The sequence below is a fragment of the Bos indicus x Bos taurus genome, chromosome 5, assembly GCF_003369695.1.
Source record: "Bos indicus x Bos taurus breed Angus x Brahman F1 hybrid chromosome 5, Bos_hybrid_MaternalHap_v2.0, whole genome shotgun sequence".
Taxonomy (NCBI): domain Eukaryota; kingdom Metazoa; phylum Chordata; class Mammalia; order Artiodactyla; family Bovidae; genus Bos; species Bos indicus x Bos taurus.
In genome coordinates, this window is record NC_040080.1 from 94,187,524 (window position 1) to 94,196,014 (window position 8,491).

Here is an 8,491-nt window from a genome sequence, read left to right on the forward strand (position 1 = left end):
TCTCTCTTGCCCACCCCTCACTCCACCGGCTCCCCAATGTCCACCTTTTGTCTGAAAATCCGGTGCCTCCGCCCCCAGGCCAAGAAGCCGTGGATTAGGAGGACCAGAGGAGAGGGAAGGGCACATCCCCAAAACCCACTGTAGGCCAGAGAGTGGCTTCACCCGCCCAGAGCCTTTTATTCATAGCCCCCTTCCGCCGCGGCCCACCCCCATCTGGGTAGATGCCAGGCTGGCTTCAGAAAGAGAAGCAGTGAGGGAGTTGGCCTGCCTTCTTGCACTCATTTTTATTCCTCTTGGTGAGAGTCCCTCATCCTCCCATCTGCTGACCCAGCCTTGCCAGGAGGCAGAGAATGAGAAGCGGGGTGGGGTGGGGGGAAATGATGGGAGTTAAACCCAGCCTGGATGGTGTGAAACTGGGCTGCTTGCTTGGAGTTCTTCCCACCTGGGGAGAGTCTCTCCTTCCACATCCTGGAAAGCCAATCCACAGGGCCCCGCACTCTCCCACCAGCTTCAAGGCCCTGCACAAGATTGTACAGAGGCATGAACAAACAGGCACAGCTGCCCAGTACACCATTGGGCCTCCACCATTCTCCTGACTGTATTTGCAAGCGGGCAGACTCAAAACCCCAAATTCAGCCCTGCAGAGTAGCCTGTACAATCACATACCCCCATCCCCCACTGGGCACCTGACACATTTCCCCACCAACAGTAACCTATGTACAAATTCGCAAAAAATCACTAGGCTTCCAGCTGTCTTCGCACTCCCCTGTGGGCTGGACCTGGGTGTGAGGCACTCCCCTCTTTGCCAGGTCACCTATCTACCCCTTCATTGAGCCCCTCCTGTGACCTCTTGGCCTCTGGGGTGCTGGGTTTGAGCTCCACCACTCCAGCCTGACTCTTACAGCTTAATAGAGAAGAGATACCAGAATGCTCCAACGGGTGGGGGAACAAAGATATGCAATATTCTCTTCCTGTCGCTTTAAACTTGACTTTTGTGAGCGTCTGTTACTCTGTGTCCTCGTCTGTGTCTGTTGCTGGTACCTAGAGTGACCCTTGTGGGTATATGCCCTTTCTCCCTCTTTCCCCAGCTCTCTGTAGTGTGCCCTCCTATGCGGATGTCTGTCTCTAGCACGTTTTCCCTTTATATTGTCCTTGTACAGAGTTGCTTCATCATATTAATAATAATTAAAACATGATGGTATGATGATGTGATTTTTTGAGAGAAAAAAATTTAAACTGGCTCCCTACACATGGTCTCCACTGCCCAGAAAGAATGAGATCCCCAACCTCCTAGCTGTTCACCCACTTTATTTTCTCCAGCTCAGATGAATAATAAAAATAATAAACCTACAATAATGAAGAGCCGGTTGCATGGGCAACAAAAATATACGATCAACCAAGATCTGTTGATGAGCTGCCATCTCCAGTCCCAAGCAATTACTAGCAGAAAGAAAATTGAGGGATGGTAGATGAGTGGGGAGGAGAGGGATATCTGAGGAGTCACAGGGTTGTACAAATCATGTGGACAGCCTGGGGGAGGCTGACACTACCTGTGGGACCACAGAAACAAAGTCTGAGCTGCAGGAACTCCAAGAAGTGAAGCCAGGGTAGGAGATGGGATGGTGAGAGTGCCATGGGGTATAGGGCAGAGGCTGGTGGGTCCACACGTCTAGCTCTGTGGATTCACTGTGAGAGCACATCTGGTGCACTGTCAGATGACTGGACAGGGTACTAAAGACTGCTTGAAGCCGGTGATATAGGCTCCATCCCTGTCAGCCGTGGTCCCCTTCAGGTCATGCTAGAGAGGGGCTCGGGTCTGGGCCAGAGTCTAGTCCCAGCTGGGCCCATGATCCTCTGCACCTCCACCTCATTCCTTCCTTATGGATGATGGGACACCCTCCCTCTGCCTCCACCACCCATGAGCCTCTGGTCCCCGTTTCCCTTTCTTACAGCCAGGCTCCAGTCAGGAGTCTTCTCCACATTACCCCTCCACCCTCCTGGGCCTGCTCCAGAATGGCAGGAGCCCCCATAGAGTTCAGCCTCCTGAGCCAGGCCTCCTGCCCTGAAATCTTTCTCTTTCTCTCCTCCTTTTTTCACTCCTGCAACTAGAAAAAGTACCAAATTCAGACCAAATCCCATCCTCCCTTTGCCCCAATCCCCTGCTGAGTGTGCATCTGAGGGGTTCAGGCAGGAAGGAGATCCCAAACTTTGGGGGTACTCATATAAAGGGCCCACAGAGTTCAGGGGAGGGTGGGGGCTGGATAGCTTCTGGAAGCCTTGAGGTGGGTGGGGGGAGGGACTGGATTGCTGCCCTTAGGTCTAAATAAAGGCTGGGGGAGAGGGTCCTAAATCCCAAAGAGACTACCCTCATCTATACCGGAAATTAACAGAGAAAGCATTTCTGGCTAAATAGGAAAGAAGGAAGGTCAGGAATAACTGACCTTCACCTTATTCCCTTGATTTATTCCCAGAGACAGTGCAGATCTGAGAGAAAAGGTTCCTTGTTGGGTGTTGTCTATGCAGGCCCCGAGACTTAATAACTGGGGAAGCTGTCAGGGAAGAAAAAAACACTATAACCTCTTCCCAATGGCTAAATAACAAGTCCTTGGCTCTCCTGGACAAACAGAAGGTCATGGTTGGAGCCACAGCCTAAATAACCCAGGGTGCAGTTGAGCTCTGTATCTGGGCAAAGACTGCATCTATTTTGCAATTGTTTGTCTGGTTTAAGCCCTCAAACTACAATTTACTCCACTGATTTAAGACAAAGCATCCTGTGTCTGTTAATTGGGTCTTGAGGGACAGGAAAAGGGGAGCGTTATCTGGATAACTCCGGTAAAAAATAATTTCACTGTTGTGTATGTGTAAGCTTATACCATTCAAATAAGTTGTGTATTTGGCCCTGATTATCACCCAGTTCTACACCTTGCGCTGAGTAGACGCAGCTAGAGTATTTTAAGCCACTATCGAACGGACGGAAGATGGGCCGGCAGCCCTGGTTCTGCGGATGCTAATGCAGCCGGAAACCCGGCGCGATCGATGGCACAGACCCAGAGCCAAGCCGGGATCGCCGGCCCCATCTTCGAACAAAACAAACCCCCAGGACCTTGTGTTCCGGACCGGCCAGAGCTTCCGCCCATCCTCCCCGCCATTACCCGGAAAGTAGGAGAGGATTGTAGGCCCCCGACCCGTGTGGGAAACGCATACCGGAGCCCCCAGCCCTCTCTGCGCGGCGGGGACACGGAGGCGCCGAAGGTTCCAGCGTAATTAAGCGCGAGGTGGGCTGCAGGCTGAGGACCTCACCGCCGCGTATACGCCGAGTGTTTGGCCCGACCGGCAGCCCTACGGTGTCTGCCTCCGTCAAGAAGGAGCTGCCGATTTTCCGCGGGGAAGTGTGCGTCCCGGGCCCGCCGCCACCGAACGCCGCGTACCACCGCAGCCCAGCGCCGAGCTAGCGATCGCCGCTCCAATCCCGGAGACAAAGACCCGCCGGCCGCTGGTGGCCGACACGGGCGCCTGGCCGCTCGCTCCCCGCCCCGCGTCCGGAGCGCTCCGTGCCCCGGCCCGGCGGACAGGGCTCCGGGACCTCGGTCCAGTTCCCCGAGCGCCTGACCCGACCTTGGATCCTGGGCGCCCGAGATCCCAAGGAGAGGAAATACGGCGCGCCTCCCAGCCCCGGCCCCGCCGCCCCTTGTAGCTGCCAGCCCAACCAACAGCGCCAGTCGCCGCCCGAGGGCCGCCGGCCCCCGCGAATGACGGGATGACCCCTGCTGGCCGGACCCGCGGAGACCGCCAAGACCCGGACCCGCCCAGCTGATCAGCCCCGAGCCCCAGCCCGGGGACACGCTCCGGGGGTTTGTGGGTGACCTCAAAGAGCAGCCTGAGTCCCAGACGCTGCCAGGCTGCGGGAACGAGGCCTTTCTCCCAAATGTCCTCCCTCTGCTGGGCACGCGGCGTCCGCACAGAGGCGGCCGGCCCTCCTGCCGGGCTCCTCACCGCCGGCGGATCTACCTCAGGCTCCTAAATAAAGCCTGTGCTGCCCCGCCGGAGCCTGGCACCCGAGGCTTGGAAGAGATCAAACACAGAGGACCTTTAGGCAGTGCGACCAGCCTGTTGCCTGGGGGTGACTTCGCCTCTCTGAGCGTGAGTCGCTTCGTGGATACTCCGAGACAAGCCTTTGGTTTATCAATTTTCATGATCTGGAGTGGAGAACTTCAAGGACCAGTCTGTGCGGATGGAACTCACTGGCAGTTCTTGCTAGAAAAGCTCCCTGTGAAAGATAGTCCACATTCGGAGCAGGGAAAAGATGTTCCACAAAATGTACGCCTGGACATACTGCCCATATAACCAACATATTGAAACAGTCTAAAATGCACAGAGATCTATATTACATGTACATTCTGGCAATGGAAAATATATATCTCTAGAAAATATACAAACGTAGGCACTCATCTATTGTATGGGAAAGCAACCTCCTGAAAAAAGATTACATATAGCATGTATATCCATCATATATAAAATTTCATTTACATGTATAAACAGTGCACTTGCACAGGGACAGTACAGTCCTGCACCTATTTAGATACATCAGTATATACACTCTAAAAGCCATATAAAATCAGTACATGGACAATGCATCCAGATAATAATTATATTAGATATTAATAGTATTATGTCTTATTATTAATATATCCACATTTTAAAGCTTCATGGAAAATATATCATGTTATTATATATACACAAAATGCATACCAACTCAGTACATGAAAAATATATTCTGTGAATTACATTTGCATACATGTTGTATGTGTACCAAATACATTGAAGTACATACTTTGGGTTCACATAGTATTGTATTTATAGTACACATTTCTCGGCCAACATTAAAAACAGTATCAGGAGGAAGCCCAAGCATTAGCAATGACATTCCCCATCAGCAGAAGTTCTTTTCTATCCTTCCATACTTTCTATTATTTCTGTCTTTTCAACCCCCCCTCTATATCTACATGGATTATTTATATCGGTGGTCTCCTGTCTCTAACTGTTGCCTCTCTTGTTTGAGGTCAGGGTCTATATTTTGAGCCCTAAGTCCTGTTTGCAGCAGGGTCTAACTGCACAGTCATGCCTGCATGGAATTAGCATTGTCTAATTACTTTACCCCTTCTATCTTAGCATTTGTTCTTCTGGACCTACTTTAAATATCCAGTTACTCTGGGTTGCCAGTTAGGGAAGTGCAGCAGCCAGGAGAGGTGTGTAACAGGCAGGTTCTGAGTGTGTGCTGGGCATACAAGGGCTCCTTGAAGGGTGAGAATTGTTTAACTTTTTTAAAATTTACTTTCAAAATTCAAGTCTAGGAAGCAGTATGAAGTAAAGACCGGACCTTGTCTTCTATGTTCCTCTCTAATTCATAGCAGCTCCACTCTGCCCGGCCAACCAGGAAGAGGACTCTGGCCTGCACAGCTCCTGGACTCCAGTTTCCAACCTCAATCTTGGCTAGGTCTATCCAAGCAACTGGGAAATTTTATCCCATAACCCAAGTTTTTCTCAACAAAACCCACTCCCAATGCTTTTCCAGAGGCAGTGATAACTTAAAGCATTTTGGGGGGCTGAGCAAATTCTGATTTGATCCCCTAAAAATTAGGTCCACTTGGGTCCTTCTTTAGTAGCTAAAAATCCGGGACTATCTGACACATGCCTATGGAAAAATTCTTTGACAGACAATACACTCACACCCAGCAGATATTGTTTTTGAGTCAATGGGTTCCTGTAGATGCGGCCATATTTTACTGTCCAAAGGAATCAATTAATTAGTGCCTCACCACTCCTCACACCCTCCGCTGCTTGGCTGAGCCTGCCTGAGCCGCGGAGATAGATGTACGTGGCCAGCTCGCAGGTCTTGTTAACAAGCCTCGTCATAAAGATGGAGATGATAAGAAGAGCAAGGAAGCCCTGGTGGCCGTGAGGGGCACTTCGAGGGCCCAGCCCAAGGGTGTGTGGGGCAGCAGCAGGTCGGAGCCAGAGCGATGTAGGAGCCAGAGCGATGTAGGACCGAGGATCGAGGTGACCCGAGACTGAGATCACCGAGGATCCGGTGTATCCAGTGTTTTTCCCTTCTAGGGTTGAAACGCTGTGACTCGAATAAGTCCCTCTCCCCTCCCCCGTTCTTGAGTTTTCCCTTTTTAAAATCAAGCCTCAAGTTTTTAAAAATTAGAAAAAAATAAAGATACATAAACCTCTGTCCATGAGTGCCTGTCTTGCCCTCCACCACGTTTGTTCAGGAACCTGCCGCTTTCTCCTTTCCCCGCATTTCTCTGCGTAGTCCTTTTTCATCTCCGTCTGGCGCTCTCTTCCCTCCTTAGGCTCGCTCTCTGGCTTCAAGCTTGCTTTTTCTACCAAGTTGATACTGGCTCAGGCCCCAATGAGCTTGTAAAAATAATATTACAGATACCCCTGCTTATCTCTCAGCAGAGTAAACACCCCTAGATAAGCCCAAAGGAAAACAAAAACAAACAAACAAACAAAAACAGCAACAAAACATTCCCCTCCCCCCAAAAGGATGTAATTGCTGGTTTGGGTTGCAGCACTTAATTCTCATTATTCTCACCAATGTGGATACTGAACAGAGAGATACTGATATTAGTAGGCAGGGGGGAATTAATGTTAGTTTTATAGTCATCTATTAAGAGCAGAGAGCGATCTGAATCTACTTTAAAGGGACCAAAAGAGGGGGGGGGGTGGAGAGAGAGAGAGAAAGGGAGGGGGAAGGGAGAAATATGACTGAAGGCAAACAAAGATCTTTGCCTGAAGAAACAATGTAATACTAGACAGAACTATAAAGTCTAGGAATGTAAGAACACAGGCTCTCTCAGCTTCCCCCATTTGGAATTCCGTCCCTTGCACTTCCTGCTGAAATCTCAACCTGACTACCCAGCAGTATTCAAGGAAGGATTCATGCAATTATCCGGATAATTGTAGGGGGTGAGAGAAAGCATTTCCTTTTGATGGTCTGATCCTCTCTGGTGTCTGTGCAGAGGAGGAGGAGAGGGGGGTGTAAGGGGGAAAGGAGGTGGTAGGGTCTCCCAATATGACCCATCCCCTACAAGACGGCTACTCCTAAACCACGGAGGTCCTTGGCAAGCTTACAGATTCTGAAACACACTCAAGAATGGACAGAGTCTCACTTTCATTTTTCAGCATATTTCCTTGGCTTTACTTTGTCTGCATAAACCTGCCTCATCCAGTATTGTAATTATCACAAGTAAGCGAATAATAGATAATTATAGGGGTGTCCATAATATCATTTATTTTATAGCCACACAAGATATGATTAGAGTTAATGTTGGAGGCTTTGTTGGAGCCTGGGAGGCAACAAGAAGCAAAGCAGAAAGGCCTGAATAATCTATCTCTTTTCTATTTTTATGTGTGTGGGAATATCCAAATCCCTATTTCTCTAAATTCCCTCCCCAAATGCCTTAAGTGAAATATCTAGGATTTTACAGGCTGAAAGCTCAGAGAAAGGTAAACAGCAATTTACTCCTTAAACATTTCCCTAAGTCTCAAGAGCAGAGGTCTCTGCTCTCCCTATAACCCCCCCCCAAACAAGAGCTTCACCCTCAGTTCAAGACCCCTAGGGTCACAGACCTGGCAGGTGAGGCCAGTGAAAGGAAGACAGTCTTCCAAGTTCATTGCCATCTTCAGGTGGGCACTGGGCCCAGAATGAAGCCCCTTTGATCCCAAACTCGCCTTCTTTCCTGGTCCTTCTTCCTCAGGGATACCTGGATGGGGGCAGAAGCCAGGCGAGGGCCATGGAGGTCAGTTGGGGTGGGGATGGGAGAGTATTGAAAATATTATTTCCTGTTTCTGAGATTCAAAAGATCAGGAAAGAAGAGAGAATGAGATTGCATCAGAGAGGCTAGGAAAGAGAATCAAGGGAAGCCATGAAACCAGAGGCAAGAATCAAAAGAATGAGTCAAAGGAAAGGGGGGTGGGGGAGAAAGAAGAACAGCAGGGGGGAAAAAGGAAGGAAGAAAGTAAAAAACAAAGGGCAGGAAAAGGGGAAGAAAGGGAGAGGAGGGGGAAGGAGGAAGTGAGGGGTGGGGGGGGGGGAGAAAAGGAGAGACATTTGACAGAGAAAGAAAGGAAGCAGGGAGGCAACGGCCAGGGTCGCCTGGGCGCTGCCTGGCTGCCTGCAGAGGTCTGGGTGGGCGGGGGGCGCCATGACAAAGTGAAGGTCAAGTTAGCATCGTACCTTATAAGGAAGGCGTCGGTCCTCCATTTCAGCCTTTCTTTCTGCCAGGACGTGGCCGTGGCATTTCTGGTCTTGTAAACACTGGAGTCTTAGGGGCCTTAAAAAAAAAAAATAAAGACCCCCCTCCTTCCTTTATTGGGGGTGAGCTCGGCCGGCTGGGGGAAGCAGTGGACAGAAGTCAACTAATGATGACTCCGGGAAACTTTTCTCTCCTTTTCTCTCTGGCTCCGCTCCCGCCAGCTGGGG

The 8,491-nt window shown here is 50.2% G+C and overlaps 1 long non-coding RNA gene across 1 annotated transcript; it reads right to left on the reverse strand.

The window, feature by feature from the left end:
* Nucleotides 1–4,363: 4,363 nt before the first annotated feature.
* On the reverse strand, nucleotides 4,364–8,491 carry LOC113893224. Its single transcript, XR_003511247.1, has 3 exons — nucleotides 8,246–8,491; nucleotides 7,639–7,772; nucleotides 4,364–6,420 (listed from the first exon to the last, which is right to left on the reverse strand). It is a non-coding gene; the product is annotated as an uncharacterized LOC113893224 (long non-coding RNA).